The sequence below is a fragment of the Mus musculus genome, chromosome 13 (assembly GCF_000001635.26).
Source record: "Mus musculus strain C57BL/6J chromosome 13, GRCm38.p6 C57BL/6J".
Lineage (NCBI taxonomy): Eukaryota > Metazoa > Chordata > Mammalia > Rodentia > Muridae > Mus > Mus musculus.
Genome location: NC_000079.6, coordinates 90,493,677 through 90,515,245, shown reverse-complemented (window position 1 = coordinate 90,515,245; position 21,569 = coordinate 90,493,677). Strand labels below are relative to the sequence as shown.

Sequence of the window (21,569 nt, the reverse complement as noted above, 5' to 3'; positions counted from 1 at the left end):
GATAGCCACAACTGGCTTCTTGCTATTCTTTGAAAATATCTATGTAGAAGATTATCCTATTTTCCATATGTTCTGTGCTAGTCCAGCTTCTCCACAGACATGGAGACAACAAGATATACATAGCAGTCGATTTGTCAAAGAGGCTTGTTGCGTGCAATTCTGCAGTCTGAGAGGTTTCAGATCTGTAGTTAAAGACAAATGTAATGCCACATTTCAGTAATCTGTGCATTTGGGAAGCCAAGGCAAGAGGATTACCAAAACTTTGAAAATAGCGTGGGCTTCCAAGGAAGACATTTTCTTATAAATGGACAAAAACAAAATCAAAACAAAAAACAAACAAACCTAGAGTCTGCAGACTGGAGACAGTGACGTGGTTTCACATCTGAGTGTAAAGCCCTAAAACCCATGAGAGCTCAGGATATAATATCATGTCTGAGTCAGAGTCTAAGAGACGCAACTGATGCTGCAGCTTACAGATGGAGCTCTGGAGTTCTTTTTGCTCACCTATTCATCCAGGCTTTCAGTAGGCCAGATGAATCTTCTCTGAAGACTGCTTTATTGCTTTTGGGGGTCTACAGATCCAAATGTTAATTTCATCCAGAACTGACCTCCCAGACACAACTAGAAGAATATTTTCACCAAATCTGAGCACCTCAAGGCTCAGTGTCACAAACATCCAATCATCTCAGCTACTCTTTGCTTTGTGCTTACTTTTATGCTTTAGAGAATGCAAAAATCCCTCTCTGCAAGCATCTCAACCTGAAGCATTGGTTCCCACTTGCAAACTGTGAGTTATGATGTGCGTGTTAAGGTCATCACAAGAGCTTACTGTGGTCAGAAGAAATTGTTTAAACCAAGCACAGTCTTCATGTGCCTTATAAAAATGAAGTGTAGATAGATTTCATAATTTGAGCAATATGAAATTTATACTACTTTTTCTAAATCTTAGTCATAGGCTTAGAAAATACATTGCACATTTATTTCAAAGTCTAAACAATGATAGCTAAAGCAAGAAGTCCCCAGAGATGACCAGTCTGACCAACAAAATAAAAATTCCTCTGACTAATCTGTTCACGTTAAAGTGGTGCACAGTGTATCTCTGGTGGGCTTGGTTCATTAGGATAAATGTAACATGAGCTCAGTGATGGTAGAGGCAAGAGTGAACAAGACATGAGTAAGCGTGTCCTCACAATTAATAATAACGGAGCCACAAGAACACCCCGTGCTGGGAGACTCCTTTCCCTCTCATGACTCATTTGTCAGAGATTTCCTTTGTTTGCTACTTTTCTCAAATAGCATTTCCTCTCACCAAAGAAGACACTCTAGTTCTTTGGGTTGATCTGTTGCTTTTGTTTAGTGACCAGGACTGGGCCCTTTAAATAGTGAGCCTCCTAGTGATGGTAGAAGTGACGAAAGATGGACTAAAAGATCAGGAAAAGGGATGCTGTATCAGACAGAGATGTTTTTGTTCTTTTGTTCTTATGTTTATAAGCCCAAAACATTAAATGTCTAAATTTTTAACTTTCCTTTATCCTTCAAGAATTCAGTGGAGTAAGACAAGACCTAAAGTTAGTATATATTAGAAATATCATGTACAACCAAAATTATCCTGTAAAGTATTTTTAAAATTATTTTTATTTTGTGTATATGAGTGTATATTACTGTATTACAAAACATTTTGAAAGTCTTGGTTGGCCTTGGTACTGTCTGATATGAGGATGTGTTAACCATGGTTTTCTGAGTATCTCCTTGTCATCTTTCCTTACCCCTCAGCTTGTGTTTGTTGAATAAAATAGAATCTGGGGTTGTGAGGCAATTTTCTTCCACGAGTTTTTGCTTTTATGTAAATTCAGACAATAATAAAACTGCAATGATAGGATAAAACTCCCCAGTGGTAGATTTTAATATTTGCCTTATTTTTTCTTGATTTCTCATTCCTGTGGTTTTGAGTATATTCATAAACAATGTGTACCCTTGTTTGTGTATGTATCATATTATGTCTGAGAGTGATCCAATCAGTGATCCCCTAAATGATGACTTGGTCCAGAAAAAAACGCATCCTAGCAACAGTGAAGAATAAAAGATCTTTGGCACATGTCTAGTAAGGATGCTATTTGGGTTTACTTAGGAAAATCTTCACTAAACCAAAATAAAATATGTCTTTTTCTAATTTACATTACTAATGTGCTATTACACTCTCTTGGCTTTTTTTAAACATACAGATGTGAATGGCATGTATGATCTCATGAATAATTCAAAGACCCACTGTGAGTTCTTGCCCCTGGATTCTATTGTTCCCCAGCCAAGGACGATGACTTTCAGTTTTGCTGGAGCTGGAAGATCCTCAAAGGCAATTTTATTATTATTATTATTAATATTGCTACAAGTGATTATTGTGATTATAAATGATTTTTTACCAGCAATTATTAAGATCTTGCATTGTATAGTCTTCAAACATCAAGACACATCTCACACATTTCAAAATGTAAATTACTCCATCGTAATATGTGTTTGGCTGTGGGGTTGCTTACTAAGTCGCTGCCTTGTGAAGAGTTAAATGCTTTTAATGATTTGGAGCTTTGCAGTGACTCAATACGTAGATTATACTCTCTTTAACAATATGTTCCAGGTCACAGAAAACAATAAAGCCTGTGAGAACAGAGTAGAGAACCACCAAGGAAGATAGATCAGTCAGGCCCAATTGTCATCTCCTGAATACCACTGCCAGCTGCTGTACTAAGGGTTTGTGGTATGATTTGAGCATGGCTTCCAAATTGTAGTAAATTTGACTAATCCCTTGGATTGCCATTGTTTACAAAACACACTGACTTACTTAAGTCAGCACATCTCATCCCTCAAAAAGCTTTCTTCTTTTCTGACGTGTGTCAGAAATAAGTAGTAAGATGATGAGCAACTGTTTCACAGTTCATGGGAAGCCATTGTTTCAAAGGAGTGCCTAGGGAAGGCCAGGGAGCCAGCTATGTGCATTTATCATTTATGTTGTGTGGATTTTGGGCACAGAAATAAACATACCTCAACAAATACTTGTAACTAGACAAAAATGACTCTTGTGAATATTGCACAGGGCCAGCATGCTGTACAAGCAGACTTATAATAAAATACATGAAAATAGAAAATGCATGTCCTGCTTCTGGGTCTCTGGGGTACCAGTGCTCTACCCTCACAGCCTTGGGTGAATTACCTATGGGACTGAGGGGGGGGGGGGAACCCGCCATTCACAGAGTTCTTTTTTAAGTCAAATGTTTAGCAAGCTCTGTCACATCTTCTGCACAGTGGCCATTATTATTTGGGGAAAACAAAACACACGACCATTGAGTGATGCATCAGATTCCAAAAGCTTGGCAAGTGGATGAGCATGGCTCCTGTGCTGGTTAATGTTATGGGCTTAACTTGAGATGCTGAGTTCCATATCTTCCATCCTGGATCTATAATATATTGAATATGTATCCCAGAGGAAGTTGCAAATAAGCATCTATTTTTCTTATGTTTAAAATTGTTATACTTACTTTTTAGAGTTTAGACTTCTGTTGTGTGCATTTTTTGCTAACCTATGGCTAATGTATCATATAGATCTGCTTATATTAGTGCAAATTCTAACTCTTCACTTCACAGCAGACTGTTTTCCCAACCCCCCAAACCCATATTGCTTTGCTTTTGTCACCGAAAGAGCACAGATAATAATAATGACTGCCCTCTCCCTCTATCTGAGGCCTGGGAAAAAATCACAGGACATAAAGTGGTCTGTGTGTATGTTGCTATGATGTGTGTATGTTGCTATGATGGTTGTCTATGAGCTCCTTGAAGGTTTTCAGTCTTCATACCCAATGGAAGCTCCAGAAACCACGGTGCTGTATTGTTGCTTCTGGACCCTGAGCTTGTGATTCAGATGTCTGCAAATATGAGGTTCTCTGTGAGTGCTGACACACTGCCTCTCACGCTCATTTATCAACAGCATGTTCACTCAAACCCATTTTATTTTATGCTTATTATTTTTGATGGAAAGTTGTATAATCCATTTTGTTTTTTATATAATAAGATATTATTGAGATTTAAGAGTGCTACTAGAGTCCAACAATCACACTTTTATAGTATTATAAATCTCTGTCTTCCACATGTCTTAAATATTGTTCCTAGCAACAGAAATCATGTTAAAGGGGCATATTACCATTTTAATACCCACAGGTGTTTTAGACTTAAACCCCTTTCTTGCCCACACTGCCACACTCATCCTATACAGAAATAAATGCATATTAATTTTAGTGTTATTTTATTTCTGCAGGTGCGTCTTAATTTCAGAGTTCACTTAAGCCTGTCTAGACCTTAAATGCCACCAAATCTCTTAAGCACACAATTAGATTTTTATTGTTTTTGTTGCATTCTTTATTATTCGAATTAATGAATGCAGTTTTTTATAAAGCTTATAACTAACCCGAAAGGCTGGATTTGAATGTCCCAGTCTGGTCTGCCGAGTAAATGGAGATTTAATTACAGATATTTAATTGCTTATTATGAACCTGATTAACTAGGGCTGAGTAAGGCTTTCTGCACTGTTTTTCCTCTGTAAATTGACTCCCAGAGCTCATCATAGACTAGCTGCTTGCCTAGACCATTTTTACTACCAACCTGTCAATCACTGCTGACTGGGGTTTTTGTAAAACGTACGTACGCTTGACAATAGTATTTACAATACACTTACTGTACTTATATATGGAGGATATTTTAAGAACAAATGTTAACTGTAAGATAAATGAATTTCTGAGCTGGTAAGAAGATTCAGAGAAACTACCACTGGAATTTTGAAATCATAAAAGCCAAAAATTCATCTAAAATGTATAGTAAATTTAAAATGCAAAACATAGTATATTTTTGAGAGTCCTTAGTTGTGCTAGAACACACCCCGAATCATAACAAAAAAATGATTAAAATTTAGGTGTACATTCTTTTTACATTATTTTGATGCAAAATTATCAAAATATTTTATCTCATATACATTTAGTGAACTGATTTTAATCACAAAGTATTTTTCCCCTAGAAATATATCTACCTCACAGTGTAAAATAAAATAAAATAAAATAAAATATATATGTGATCTTACTGGCTGAAAATGTTAACTATTTTAATAAATATGACTCCTATTGCAATGTCAAAAATGTTGTCATTTCATAAATGACCCTTTACATCCCCTTGGATATCATATAGTGATGGTGCCCAGTTCTACTGTGCAGGCTCCACATACACCTTCGTTTTCTTTATTAAGAATTGTTTCTCCCTTACCTACATTTACCCCCTGGTGACTAAGACTCTCTGGGACCTTAACTCCCGCTCAGTAAAGAATGCTTCCTTTCCTCCATCTTGGTATCGAATACAATCGGTTTGGGCAGTGAACTCCCAAGGCTGGAGACTGGCACAGTTGTCTTGCAAGCCAATTGTTTCAGAAAGAGTTACTGCAGGAGTTCTTATGTCAAGACTAGATAATTGTGGTACTGTGTTTTCATGATGACCATTGCTAACATTAGGAGTCCTTGCCTCCTATTCTACCCAGTGCTACCCTGGGGCTGAGGGCTCTGTGGCAGGCGGTAGTTCCAGATGATCTGGGCAGTGATGTGCCATTTTGTTTAAACAGCACTTACGTATAAGTCACTTTCCTCTTTAGTGCTGGGACACGTTGAGGACTTCAGTGATGTGCAACTTCCATTTCACTGTGTGTACACTGTGGGTCCCCTCTGTTTACGTTAGGGCTCTTAATTCCCTTCTCTTATTCATGTCCTTTGTAAGAAGTATCTTGTTTACACTATTAGGATTCAGTAATAGGAACTTGTTAGAATTTAATGACTGTTTATTCATCGTTTATATTGAAACGTCAATATATCAGTTCTGTTCCCTCATCTATTCATGGTGATTTTTTTTTTCACTGAAGTCATTGTTTTCATTAATATGCTGTGCTTTGTGAACTATTCTATTTATAATATTAAATTAGTTTGGCTTCAGAGGTGGTCAAAATTATATTTAAAATGAGCTGATAAAAAGCAATTTAGTAAATATAATCTTCACTTACAACTATTTCCATTGAAATATCTGAGTTTTTATAATTGAATACAATTTTTAATATTTTGTGAAAAGTTAAGAATCTTGGGTAATCACAGAACATGATGAGACTTAATGAATATAACATTGTATTTGTTACTGAAATATTTTATATCCTATCTTTAGTGGCTGTTTTCTTTCTTACTTGCTTGAAGTTGAACAAAAATAAACAGCATTGACAATAGTATTTCAGGTATATTTCCTGACATTTGAAAATTCCAGAATATATGATAAACTTTGAAAATAGGTCTTTACTCCATGTGTTCTCCTGACCACAAGTCCAAATCAGTTAATGGACTTTACAGAATCAGATGAGATATAAAGGAAATTATAGACACAAGGATATGATCCAAGGCTTTCTGAGTGTGGTAGGCTAGGATGGGCACTGAATTATAGATTGGTGATGTCACCATGAATTAGCGTAAACAGGAACATTTTCTCCTCCTGAACTACTCCAGGAGATAGATGGAAACTGTGAGACATGAGATACAGGCAGCAGTGACAAAAATATTCAATGCTATTTTCTTAGAGCAGGGGAGAAATCTCCAGCTTGACCTGGGCCCACCGCTAAAGAGTTTTATGACACTGAAGATGACATCAGAAGGCCAGCTGGGAACAGAGTGCGTCCCCAACACATTGTTATCAAGGCCAGTCAGTGGCTAACACAAGTGAACCAGGGTTCAGGCCAGCACATTTGATAAATTGAAATGTTAAAATGCATAGACTTATTTCTAAATAGCACATTTGCAAAGGCTTCCGTGCCTGATCTTGAGGAAAGGAAACATCACACATTCTGTTCTCTCAGAGGTTATTTGGGAAGATGCGAGGAGGCCATATGTTGGAGGTGTCAGGAAAGGTCAATTTTCACTGTCTCTTGTCCTCCGTGATGGATTTGGCATCAGTCATGAGAATTTTCTGCAGCTCACACTTCTTCAATTTTGTGTCCTTGGATGCAACTTGCCTAATTATTCTCCAGTCTCTGACAGCTCAAGAAAATTTAACACATCAAAGCCATAGCTAAGGGAATGGAATTCTTCATTTATCATAGTATGGGCCTCTAGTAGTTGTTTCGCCGAATGCTTTTATTTTAGAGCAAAAATCAGAGTTACTGATAACAACAATGATTATGGCAGTCAAGATTTATGTTTTATGCTACATAGGTAATTAGGATTATTTCATTTAATCTCCCTGGCAATCTTGTGAGGGAAGGACTCTCATCTCTCTTCAAAGAGAGAAAACTGAAGCACATAAAATAATTCTTAAATATTAAGAGAAACATAGTCTTAGTAGTCTGTCTAAAAAAACAGAAGTTTATCTATTCAACTGTACTGCTTTTAGTGTGTGTGCATGTGGGAGGTATGTGTGCATTCATGTGCATGCGTGTGAATCCCTGTGTGTGTGTGTAGTGGTTCATGTAATATGCATAAATGTAATCTATGTGTGTGTGCATGCATATGTGTTGAACAGGTATGCATGAGTATATATCCATGTATTTGTACATGTGTGTATATGAAGTACATGAATGTGTATGAGTGCACATCTCTATGTGACATTTATGTATGTACATGAGTATATATCCATGTGTATGCACATGTGTGTATATGAGGTACATGAATGTGCATGAGTACACATTTCTATGTGTCGCACATGTATGTGTATGAATCCATATCTCTGTGTGTGAATGTCTGCATGTGTGTAGGACAAAGCTCAACCTGGTATATCATTCTTTGAGAGATGTCCACATCTCTTGATTTTAATTTTATTTTTATTTTAACTAAAATAATATTTATTTTATGTGTATGGGTGCTTTTCATGCATGTATGTGGGTGCACCACATGTGCAAATAGTATCTGCAGAGATCAGAAGAGTGTATTAGATCCTCTAGAAGTAGTTTCTGATTTTTGTTAGATGTTATGTGGGTGCTGGAAACTAAGACTGGGTCTTTTGCAACAAATCCTTACAACAACTAAGCCTTCTCTCCAGCTTGTATCTTGCTTTTTCAGACAGGTTCATTCTCTAGGAGCGTTGGTTCACCAACTAGGCTAAGACTGGCTGGCCAGTGAGCAGCAGGGCCCTTGACCCTGCCTGCTCAGCACAGGTATGATACTTTACTCTGCCCTTTGTGTAGTTTCTGGAGATCTACTCAGCTTCTTCTGCTCGCAAAGCAAATGCTTTGTTGACTGAACTGTCTTTCCAGCCTGTCTTTTTATTTTGAAATTTAAATTACTTGCAGAATATTGCATGGCAATTTACTAAAACTGCAGCTCAGATTTTCTGCTTCTTAGTCCTTTGCAATTAATGGATTGCACCGAGCAGTGGTGGTAGCCATTGCTTTTAAGAGGTGGGGAAGGAGAGACAAAGAAACATCAGGAGAGTCTCTATTTTCTTGCTTTCTTTTCAATTTCTTATTACACCATGTTTCCCTTTTCTTCTTCTAACTCCCCATACTCTCTTTCAAGTTGATGGCCTATTTTTCTTTGAATATCTATATATCATCTATACATCTACATATCTATATATCTAATTAACTATAAACTGCAGATCCCCTTTGTGGGACTCTGCCCCATTATAATCTCCAGCTTCTCCACGGACAGCCTGTTTTAAATGCTAGCTAGTCCTGCTTGTGTTATGCATTTGTGCATATGTGTATCTGTGTGTGTCTGTGTATGTATGTGTCTGTGTGTGCATGTGCTGTGTGTGTGAGTTTGGGTATGTGTGTATGTACATCCATGTGTGTGCATGCATACATGTTCACACTTGTGTATATGTATATGTGTGTCTTTGTTGTGTTTCTGTGTGTGTGTGTCTGTCTGTCTGTCTGTCTATCTGTGTGTGTGTGTGTGTGCACACGTGCGTGTGTGCACCTGTGTAGCTTATCACCTATGTATACGTAGCACTGCAGTAAATGTGACCAATACAATTTTTCATTTTTTCCTCCTTTACTGCCCGTCATGTTTTTCTTCCTTTGACTGTCACACTTCTACTGCATAAACACTTTTTAAAAATCTTTTTGAGGTAAATATTTTATCATATTTGACAACATTTTTCTTTATCACTATTATAGTATTGTACAATTATTTCTTGTGAATTCTTTGCTCTCTTTCATATTTATTTCTTCATTTATTCAGTATATCACAGCATTTCTTAACTCTCTGAAAAGAACAGAAGATCAGCAGTACATTGGGGAAGGCCAATGGGCAGTATGGCACTCATGGCTTTTTCCCTTGGAGACAGTGACTGGAGTGTGGTCCAACATCTAGAGTTTTCTGGTGGCTCCAGATCTATTTCTCTTGTTTCTCTGATTCTTTTGCCTGCTTTTGGGACCCCTTTCCTTTTACGGGGTTGCTTTGCCCATCCTTGATATGGGGGTTTGTGGCTAGTCTCATCGTAAATTGTTATGCTATTTTCGGTTGATAGCATTACTGAAGGGCCTGCTCTTTTCTGAAGGAAAATGTGAGAAGAGTTGGTCTGGAGGAGAGAGGAGGTAGGGGAGTTGAGAGAAGTGGAGGGAGGGGAAACTATGGTCTGGATGTAACATATGAGAAAAAGGTAGAAATAAAAAGAAAGAAAGAAAGAAAGAAAGGAAGGAAGGAAGGAAGGAAGGAAGGAAGGAAGGAAGGAAGGAAGGAAAAAGAAAACAGTTTGTGCTCCACTATTCTGACCCAGGAAACATTCTAATGGAAAATAGAAGAAAATCCAAGGACTGATTACAGTTATTAGGGAAAGCTTATGATCCTGTCCATCTCCAAACATTTCCACACTGACCTATTAAAGAAAATGACTCTGTACCCATCCCAAATTGTGTTTTGTACACCCTCTAATGGTCTCAAGGACATGCTTCAATAATGATTCAATGCAAATTCAGAGCTGTGGCATCTCCATATTCCACAATTCCAATTATAGCAAAAAAAAAAATGCACAAGGAAGAAATAGTAGAGAAAAGTATTTCAAAATGTTAGCAATATTTCGGGGTTATTTATGTTTGCTTCTTTGTATTTTCTTTGTATATTCAGGATTTTTGGAAAAGAGCATGCAAGTTACTTTTATAATCACACCCAAAAGATATTTGTCTAAAATAGAAAACAGGGAGATTTTCCATTTGTCTGATATGACAAACAAAACAAATCCTCAGAGACAGAAGACTGTTATCAGTGCGGTCTTAGTCCGGAAGGCACTTTGGTTTGGTGACAGGTAGTGAACTGACAGTCCTTGCTCTTCCACTCCATTTGACAGCTATTTGGTCCCTCTTAGGCATATCTCCTCCTGGGCCTTGTCACTTCACACATCTCTGCATCTTCCCATGTGATCTGATGGGGGAGGCTCCCCTGCCCTAGGAAGCCTTAACCTTAGAATCATCTCCACACAGGAGGCTCTAGAGCTGCATCCATATGACTGAGAGAGGCTCAAGAAGTGCTAGGTTAGTGCAATGCCTAGTGAAGTTGTATACGAAGTCAGTTCCTTTCTGCCCCCTGAGCTCATGCCTTGCCCATCGCCAGGGATTGTTAGGCAATTGGCACCACAGGGAAGCAAAGAGAAGTGCAGGGTCTTTGTGCAAATGGAAGTTTGGGTTGCAGTGCTAATTGTAGTTTTCAACAGGATAAAGATATCCAGATGTGGGAGACAATGAAGTCCTTTCCTATGGCACTGAACAGATGGCTGAGTTCAAAGAAACTTTTATTCTGAGGGAAGAAAATGAATACACCTGTGGTGTCTTTGGTCTACTCTCATGCTCCTTAGATTAAAGTGAACCATTACACAGGTTATATTTACTAAAGAACAAATGGAGTACTGTACTGAAGTGCTTTTCATGTAAACTGTTTAATGAGGGAAGAACAGAAATGCATTTATATGATATTTATGGATGCAGTAAACCTTTCAAGAAGTTTATACGAAATTTCATATTTTCAAACTTATCAAATAAATTTTATCGAAGTGACATTTGTGAGATACTATATATGAGAACAGTTTTAAAATGCACCCTTGCATTTCATTTTTCACCAGTACTCTTATAAAATGAATGGGCAAATCAGAGAATGTGGGAGCTGGATCTAGATAGGTGCGGTCATGTGATCAATGCTTTACATTAAAAAGGAGGCAGCATTACTGGGTCAAATATGTCACAATTTCAACACTGTTACATTCATATTTGCTGACTGACTAGATGATAGTGTTTAGTTGTAATGAATGTTGAAGAAAAGATACTCAGAAAATAAGTAAGAGGAGAATGAAAAATGATCTGTCATGAATTTAGAAACCAGGTCTTGACATACAAAGGAAATAACATGGTTTTTATTGCTACTAGTTACACAATGTAATTCTTAGCTGTGTTCTCATTGCAGATGACAGGATTCACCATCACATTCAAAGTAAAGAATAGCATGGATGAGGGATTAAAAAAAAATAAGGGAAAGAAGGATGAAGTCAGGCCAAGTCCACAGAAAAGCAGTGCAAATTTCTTATAAAGTGTAAGAGCAAGATAATGTCTTTCAAATTTTGGAGCAGTGTGCTTCTGGCAAAATTCGATTTTCTGTTCACAAGAGTGATGGCTTCAGATTAATTTTTTAACATCAAACAGGTTATTTTTTTTCCCAGAGACTCATTTTGATGAGTTCTGATGGGTAATCAGAAATACATGGATTAACTCTGCTTTCAAATAAACATGGGTTTAGCAATTAAAGAGAAGAAAGCTTGGCACAGAGAGCTCAGACTTCTGCCAAACTCTAAACATGGGACTAGTCAGTTCAGGGTATTGGCTGAGAACATGTGCCTAAGTGAGGCCCTCTCCTTCAGGATCATCTTAATAAGCCCTGAGACCTGCTGCTTTGCTCGGCTCCATGCGGGGGTTGGGGAGGAAGATGCTGGATCCTGCTATCTCTGTGTACCCTCTGGTAAAGTGTCATCACACCCATGTCTCATACTGACTGGAGAATTCAAAATTCCTACTTGGACTTGTACCTACAAGAGACCTTTCACCTGTACTGTATTTTTTTTCAAAGTACAGTGGGGGACACAAAGCATTCCATTCTATTTGTGCTAATTTACTTTTTTACTTTTTACATTCTTAGTGCATGCAAAGGCAAAACCAACTGACAAGTAGATTCCAAGAGTCACACTGAATGCAGTATTAGTGGGCCATAAGCACAGACTGTGTTCCAAGCTTGGGATGAATGAAGAGAGAGGAAAGGACCAGGCTGTGCTCAGCGAGGGAGGGACATTTCAGGGTTTTCTTCAAACTATAGCTATGACAGGGGCAATGGGCCTGGCTTCTGCAGAAAATTCTTATTCTCAGATCCACAAGGATAGTGATTTCATATCAAGAGCCATGTGAGAAAGGACAATATCTGAGACTGAGATTTCCTGTTGTTGTTTTAGGGTATAAACTACCCTTGGTATTAGGTGTAAACCATAGAATCAATGAGTATCTAGATTCTGTATTCAATGGTCCAAGAAGATTGCACTAAAGTCCTGAGTCCCTGCTAACTTAATGCTCATTTTCTGCTTTTCATTCAGCTCATACACACGACTCTGCCTTCCTCGTCTACTGGATGTGCTGCCTGGTTTCCTTCAATAAAGGCTGCAGTTATGAGCACAATTCATTCCAAGCAGCAGAAACTCAGCCGCACATATGGAATTCTGGTTAGTTTTCAGTGTTTCATTTTGCTTGTCCCAGGTAAGGAAGCAGATCCACTAAGTGAACACTGGCACCACTGTAGCACACAGCCATCATGAGGCCAGAGAGAAAAGTGTGACATTCAGTGAAGTGTGACAATAGGATTCCCACAGGGGCAGGAGTGGGATGACAGTCATGCATGGTTGAGCAAGAAAGTCAACATGTGGACAAGTGAGCCAGATCTTGAACCAAAGCCAGATTGGGAAATCATGACCCTTTTTCCATAGCTTAGGTTTTCATTTTAGAGTTTGCTTGGAACAGAACAGGCTCTGAAATCAGACCTGAGTTTAATTCCTACTCAGCTTCATTTGAATTATGTTCAAGGCACTGTAGTGGGAAAGGAAGCCCTGAAACCAGTCACAATCCTCAGAGTCCAAACAGAAAAGCAAACAAGAAAACAAGAAGTGAGTTTGATAGTGTACACAGTAAAACATACAGGCAACTTTTGAGGAAACTTTCAAAGATAGTGGCTAGTTTAAGGAATTGTTAGGTGGAGAGCACCTGAGAGCCAAGTGAACATCATGAACAGATGCATGAAGTGGAGTACAATGATGACTTCCTGGTGGGAAAGTCTAGGGCATGAGTTGGAGTGACTGAAAAACACCAGAAAAGTAAGCTGAGGCAAATTCATTGAGGACTCAGTGTATCTTTCTAAGGGAGGAATAGAGAGCCAATGGGGACATTTTCATTGGCTTTGGAATGGTCCATGGTTCATTGCATATTTTAAAAGTCCAGTCTAGCACAGAAACACTGAGGGCCAAGACTACAAGGCACAGAGAAAAATCTGGTAATAATGCACAGGAGGCATGAAGAGCAAGAGAGAGGGGGCCAATAAAGGAAAGTCAAGAAAATGTATAAAATGTATAAAAATGTATAAAAATTACTAGCCTGTAGGTGACTTTGGTTCAGGGGCTCATTTTTAACAGAACATGCTTGATCATCCTTTCTAAGAGACTATCATCTTCCACCTCTGCAGAGTCACATTTGGTCACTTATGTCACCATATTGTCTTCATAATGCCTCATGCTCTGAGAAAAAGAATGTGTGTTTTCTCTTGTTTATTGCTTTTGTGGGCAGGGGTTTGGCTTGATTCCTCATCTTTTCATCCTCATCACTGAGAATAGTTCCTGGCATCATTTAGACACATGGTAGATAATCATTGAAAGAATGAAGGATAATTATTGAGAGTACCAGTAGTAGAGAAAAACTGAACTTTAAGGATGGAATCAAAATAGGATTAATGTTTGGCATAGTAAATGGAAAAGGAGACAGCAGATGCAAATGCCTATGGGAATAGCATGCCTAAGCCTTCCTTCGTTCTATAAGATGAGAAAAGTCAAGTGCACAAGAATTAGCTGAAACTCACTGAGTATGATCTTTTGTTGTTGTTGTTTTTGTTTTTTGTTTTTCTTGGTTTTGTTTTGTTTTGTTTTGTTTTGTTTTTTTGAGACAAGGTTTCTCTGTATAGCCCCGGCTGTCCTGGAACTCACTATGTAGACCAGGCTGGCCTCGAACTCAGAAATCTGCCTGTCTCTGCCTCCCAAGTGCTAGGATTAAAGGTGTGCGCCACCACTGCCCAGCGAGTATGTTCTTGATTGCAGGAATGATTCAATGCACATCTCACATGCTGTTGGGTTTAATTCTCAAAAAGCCCATGGTAGTAGGTTTAATTACTATTCCATCTTGAAGGTGAAAAAAAAAATGTCTTGGAGTAATTTGAGAAAATCATCTATTCAAATCCCTACACACAAGTGAAAAAGAGAAGTATCACCATATCCCTCCTATGAGGGATCCAACTTTACAGCAGGGAGACACTTCTTGTCTCCCAGCCTACTTGCATATTCAATGAGAGAGAGCCTGACTCAAGGGAACAAGGCAGAGACTGATGGAGGAGGACATCCTCCTCTGACCTCTGCACATACAAATGTGTACATGAACATCTGTCTGTACACAACCAAGTACAAGCACCACACATGTATGTCCTGAGAGGAAGGCTGGGGGAGGGGTGGTGTTCTCATTTAGTTATGTGACCAAGAAGGAATCTTTCCTACTCTTTTAGAAAAGGCTATGAGGTGAGTTGCGGATCCAGGAAGAAGGGCAACAATGTTAACCACAGGACAGTTTGAGAAGATGAAAAGGTCAGCATTATCATGCATTGGATGAAATAGAGTCATCTACCGGGCTCCTCTCCTGGAGTGTGTTTAGTGGCATCCCCAGCAGGAAAAGAGGGATAACATAGTTATCACAGCTGGGGGCGAGGTGTTCTTATGAGAGCAGGACTTAAACATTTCCCACTTGCAATAACCTTGCCTCTAGAATGTTTACGTGGTCCCAGGTATACAGATATTTAAATAGGTATATAAACTAAGCATTTGTCACTAATAAGTAATACCAACCTTCACTTTAAAATAATTCATTGTTGACATACATGTAATTTTAACATTTATTAGAGTTGAAAGCAAGTCTTCATGCTGAAGAGGCTGACGTGCTTGCTCTCCTACATGGAGGATTAAATCCTGGCTGAGTCTTTGATACGGCAGGATGTGGCGCATCTTAGCTGCTTTGCAGAGTCCATCAATATTTTGATATCTATCATCAAGGTCAGGACTGAGAATTCTACTTCTAACAAACACAAAGGACAAAAACAGCATAAGTATTCAGAACCATTTCAGAAATTAAAATAAGTTTGTCACAATCTCAAATAAACATCCCTTTAATGATTTTTTTAAAAAATAAAAAATAAGTCAGCAACACAAACATCGATTTCTAAAATAAAAAATTCTGACAGTATATAGTTTGTACACAAATTTACCAATTTGATATTGAAGAGCACTGGTGGGAAAATACTGAAAGTCTCTGTTTCCTCTAATCAGAGGAGGAAATGGACTCACAAGAATGGTTATGAACTAAGAGAAGGGGGAACAGAGGCTCTACTGGTCTTAGATTGAAGAGCAGATACACTAAAATTGACATCAAGGTTTCTGGGACAGCAGGCTATGCCTGAGACTAGAAGACAGGGCAATTAAGGTTGATGGTGAGGCCTGAGATGAGGCTGTGTGGTGGCTGGATGCAGAGGAGGTGAAGATTATTGGTTTGAGGAGGTGAGAAACAGAGTGAGAAGACACACGCAACAGCCATGGGATCATAGGCTCTCCAGGACATGTCTATGAGGGATTTTCTAGGTGAATATGAATTGAGGTGGGTAGAGCTTCATTAAATGTGGGCAACATCAATCCACGGGCTACAGTGCTGAACTGAATAAAAAGGAGGAAGCTGGCTGAGAATACACACTCATCTCTCTTTGCTTCCTTCCTATAGACACAATGTGGTCAGCTGCCTCACATTCTCCCCACAGAGGTTTCTTTACCATGATTGAGGCGAAAGAAACCTTTCTTTCCCTAAGTACCTTTGCAATGTAATTTGTCATAACAATAAGATAAGTAACCAGTGATAGGATTCACCTCAATTCTCCCATCTCTCATGCCTATAATTGACTTTCAAATACAAAACTAAGCAAATGTGGCAGTCTGGGACACAGATATAATCTAAACAACCCCAGGGACTGATTCAGGAAGGTTACAAGTTTGAGGCCAGGTTGAGCTACATAGTGTTTAAGTTTTCAAAAGAAAGAACAACAAAAAGAAGGAAGGGAGGTATGGAGGGGGGAAGAAAACAACAACAAAGCAAATATTTCTCACAAAAGCTGTAGCAGTCTTGAATTTTGTTTTGTCTGGTACTTTTAATCCCTATCCCTTGTGAGTTTTAACTTGATAATATGGATTTTAGATCAGCCTTGGGTTTTTATTATTGCTCTCAATGCACAGAGATTTATGACCCTATATCCAGAGGACTCTGCTCTGAAATGTCCACAAGGCCATCTGCAGCAAGCCTCAAGTGACAGTGGATACATCTAGTTCTCCAAGGGACTCCTGCAACTACCTGCTTCCCTCCGTTGGAAAGCCCCCATGGCCTTGACATCTTGGCAGAAAACAAGCCAGCACTACCGTTTATATAAATAGATGCTGTTGTGAGATTCAGCTTAACTGTTAAGAAATACAGAGAAAAACCTGTGATGGCTGGAAAAGTGGGGGCTCATGGACAGTAGTAGTACATCCAGACACACAAGAGGACATAACTGGTCTCCAAATAGTTCATTGTCTTTATGCTTCAAAACAAGTGTAGGTAAACTGAGAGGTGGCAAAGCAAATATGTAACTCGAGAGTGCCTGGTTTTATTGGGCTGCAAGTGCAGCAGATGAAGAAAAAAGCCACAAGAGGCTAGAGCACTGAGCAGCCACCGGGAGTCCTTTAGTCCTCCCTCAGCTTTCCTCAGATGAGTAAAGCCTGAGTTTTGGAGGGATCACTTTGTGTGTGATACCTTCGCCCTTTTGCCTCTTGTAGATTCATCAGATGCCTCTCAGTAAAGTCTCTCTCATCATTTTGGCGTGCAAAACCTTCACATTTTAAAGCTCTCTCTTCCAACAGGTGGCTTCATAGTCTCACAGGTCTCATCATAACTGGGAAGAGGTCGGATTTCACGTTTCAAGCCAGAAGAAGCAATTGTTACTGCTGTTATTGTGGGGGAGTGGGAAAGGGAAAGAAGAGGCAAATTGAAGCAGGTCTGCTCAGTTCCAGGTCTTCTTAGGTTCCCCCTGATCTGTGAGAATTTGCTTGATGCTTTACAATGCAGAAAGCTCACATATACATTTGGTCACAAAGAGCATATTTTTCTCTTTCATATTATGAAGAACATTAAAAAATAATAGTCTGGTGATGCATTGGGGAGTTATGCTTTTCCTAGTGTGTGGTTCTTGGCCCAAGGTATATGATGGTTGGAAAAAAGTCAACTCAGGCTGCTCTGTATAATATTATGTCTCTGGCAGAAAATGGTTTGGAGGGTTTTATGGAGTACAGATTCTCAAGGTAAAACCTTTAGCAAGTCACAGCTCAGAGACAACAATCAAGCTGTGCTTTCAAACCTTGCATAAATAAACTAAAAATCTTTACAAAAAAAGCAAGCTGCCAAGTACTTCATATTAGATTTGAATACTGCATTTAAACACATTTCAAGCCTGATATTCCCACTCTCTACTTAGTAAAGACTAAGACAAACATGCTTACTTGGTGGTAATGTATATGCTTCACTTACGTGATAGTGCCTGACAGGACATTAATATATGTCTTATAAAAATTGTTAGTCCTTTTATTTCCTGTATCATTATTTTGAAGTATAGCCTTTATAGTGTTCTCTTAAAACACTTGGAATATCTCCTTTCACTCATCATATGTGGGTCCTATTTATTCATTTACTTTATTATATGAAATCAAACAAGTTCAATGAACTAATAGATTTCACTCTGCAATTTCTGGACATGCTATTATTGCCTTTAGTATTTGTCCACATTCCCTATTATCCTCCATATACCCATTCTTTTCAAATTCCCATCTTTTATTTTCACAGCATATTTATTTACTTTTTTCTACGCATAAGATAAATAAGGAATATATTTGTCTTTGTGTGTCTGGCTAACTTAGTGTAGGCTGATGATCCCCATTCTATTTGTCGCGATGAAATGTCATTACTCATTCTCCTCTATGGCTGAATAAGAGTCCACTATATGTATATTTATCAATTCTGTTTTATTCATTCATCTGTTGATGTGTGTGTACCTTGGAAATAAGGAACAAACATGGGTCTGTAGTTATTTTTCTGGCTTGCTGACTTCTTTTCCTCTGCAGGTGTATGTATGTATGTATGTATTTATGTATGTATGTATGTATCTGTAGCTCACCTATATGTACAGATTTGTCTATTCATGTATATATCTTATGTACATTTATCAATCTACCAACTTATTCATTGAGAAATGCTGTTGGATAATATATTAGTATTTTTATTTAATTATGTGATTGGCTATACCATACCATATATAAATAATAATGAACATCATTCTCCCTGTGTCTACAGAAGAGCTTGGGTAGCAGACTGTCAAGTTGCCTAAGATATTAATGCACCTCCTAGTAAGTTGTACCCTGAGATAATTCACCAGCAGTGCTTATGAGCATATGCATGGCTGCTAATATCATTATCAGTTAAAAACATTTTAATTTAATACATTTGAACTTTATAAGATAGTGAAATTCAATTACCTCTAATTATGCTTTTTATTAAGTATCTTATTGTAGATATAATTGATATGCACATTGAGTCTCCTAATAAATTTAGGTAGTCAAAAGTAATTAGTAAATAATCCAATAATTTTCCAGTTTTGAAGGGGAAGAAAACCAAGAGATTGTCCAATTATTCACAGTGGCAACTGCAATCATTAGACCCCGATAGTCCCCATGTGTCATACAGAGTCTATTTATTTCTCTGCTCTAGAAGAAGCAAGAAAGAAACCTTAAAATTTTGCACTTCTTATTTCTAGAAATCAAGTTATTTTTAGTTAGAAAAAAATTATTAATGAGAAAAATGGTTAGGTAGGAAAAATAAAGCAAAATGGCAAGCCTACTACTTACTTGACTCATATTGCAATCAAGGAAACAGATCTAAGCATGTGTGCACATTTTTGCGAGGACTTTTCATATCCTAAACATTTTAATTGCATTATATTTGTTGTACACAAAGGTGGGCTTTATATTTTCATTACAGGGCATCTGTACTTTGACCACATACAAGCACACATTTGACTTAAATCCATGTCTCCAGGCGCAATGGTAATTTTTCTTTCATTCAGACAAGTTTCCTCATTCTTTATACTTTTAGGACTATCTTTCAATTTTGGCCTTTTTGCTTAAATATTAAAAACAATACAAAATTCTGTAGTATAAGGTAAATGACATATCCAAAGTGCCACTGTCCATCAAATGTAATGTTAAGCATAGATGTGATCTTAAACTTTCTAATAGGTACACTTTAAAATGTGAAAAAACAAAAGAGGCAAAAAGAATATGTTTATTTTACCAAGATAATAATCATCTCAGCATATAATTAGTGTAAAAGTTGAGAAGTGGTATTTTGATTAGTTTTGAATGTAAATCTTCAAAAATTCAGAATGAGTCTCAGAGATAGTTCAATGGAGATTGCTGGCCACCAAGCCTGACCACCTGTGTTCCATTGTCGGAATATATAATGTAGAAAGAGTTTCCTACAAGGAGTCCTTTGACCCACAACCCCCCACACACACACACACAACATATGAGCTGCAGTATATACAAACATAAAGATAAAAGAATACGTAAATAAAAATCAGCATGTAGTCTGACCTTTCAGGTCATTTCAAGCTGTGGTAGCCACATAGCAGGTGCTTAGTAGCCAAGTGGCTTCTGCTCACCTCCTTGAAGACACTGATACCTTAAAGACATCTGCAGCTCCTTGCAATGTTCCCTACTTTAAAATTCAATTCTGTACTTCAATTCTTTCCTCACATCCTGATGTATTTTTATTTTGTGGTACAACTCTGGTATCTTTGCCAATTAGAACAGAACTAAGGTGATCAAGTGGATTGTCCTGTGATGGCTACAGAACAGATGATCTTACTTTTCATCAATGAATTACCCCCAGGACCAATACTTACCCATCATTTACTGTAACAGTTCAAATTAGGATAATGAGCCTAATTTTTATTTCCTTCAGCAGAATCTCATTCCAAACTGCACAAGTATTTTCAGTAAAGCTAGAAAGGATAATTATTTTTGTGTAACTCAACTCAGGGTGGTTAGACTACTGGCTGAAAAAGCCATAATTCAACAGTAGTAGACACAGATCTAGAATTTAGTGGTATGGACTCTTTGATCATTATTCATTGTGTTTTTTAGTCAACATGAACAGTAATGATCTGAGACAAGACCTAGACCAAGTGGTTCCCTTACCTCTGCCCTGTCTATCAAGGACCTATAGCTTGACTCCCTCTCAATACAAGGGTCAGTGAATGCACATGTTAACTAGGTTAAGCAGAGAGGCTGTGGTTAATACATTGCTAGACAAAATAACTATGTCAAAAGCAAGGTTTATTTAGTATAGCTGTTATGCATATAACCAATAGTTAGAGTTAACCAAAATAATGCACTGTCCGTTTCCTTGGGGTAAAGATTTTCTTTTCATGTGCTCTCCCAGATTCTTACACCTGTTTTGTGGAGTGTGAAGAGTGTGTGTACACAAATAGTGGAATTCATTCTGGTAATATCTATCTGCTCCTCAACTCCTAGCCCCCAAGCCCTTATCAGAGAGTATCTGGACACACACACTCATTGTTTTTTAAGCTGCTGTTCTTGTTTTCTTTTTTTGAAAGCTGCAGACTACTCATTTGTTCACATTCTAGTAAGGTGTGAAATGCTGTCATGACTAGCAATAGATTCCCAGGAACTTCTACAAACAGACAAACAAACAAACAAACAAACAAACCTGAGCCAGCAGTTTAATAGTGGTTAACCAGAAGGCAGCTTCCATGCAAACTTCTCTATGTTATATAGAATAGTAAAAATGACTACATATGAGCTGTGCTGTACTTTAGAATAGACATGGACACAGTTTTTTGAAAATAGATGTGTTACTGCAAATCTGTGCCTGGCAGTGTAACTCACCAAGTGGGTGGGATGAGCACACTTAATTCAAGCATAAGCTGCAATCCCTCCCACCCCTAAATGTCAAATATAACAATGCAGTCTGAAAAGTACATGATATCTTTGTAAAAGGTCCCCCAGGGAATTATTAGGCAGGTTTCTGTAGCATCTTCTTCACCGTAGTGTGTGGCAGTGAGGCAATTTGGGAACAGAGGGAGGCCTGGCACACTGAT

The 21,569-nt window shown here is 38.1% G+C and overlaps 1 long non-coding RNA gene across 1 annotated transcript in view; it reads left to right on the top strand.

Moving 5' to 3' along the window:
* The window catches only part of Gm35111, an 82,416-nt gene that overhangs the window by 33,920 nt on the left and 26,927 nt on the right, over positions 1 to 21,569 (top strand). The window contains exon 2 of the long non-coding RNA XR_382721.2: positions 12,616 to 12,741. This is a non-coding gene — a long non-coding RNA (predicted gene, 35111). The remainder of the gene's footprint in view (positions 1 to 12,615; positions 12,742 to 21,569) is intronic.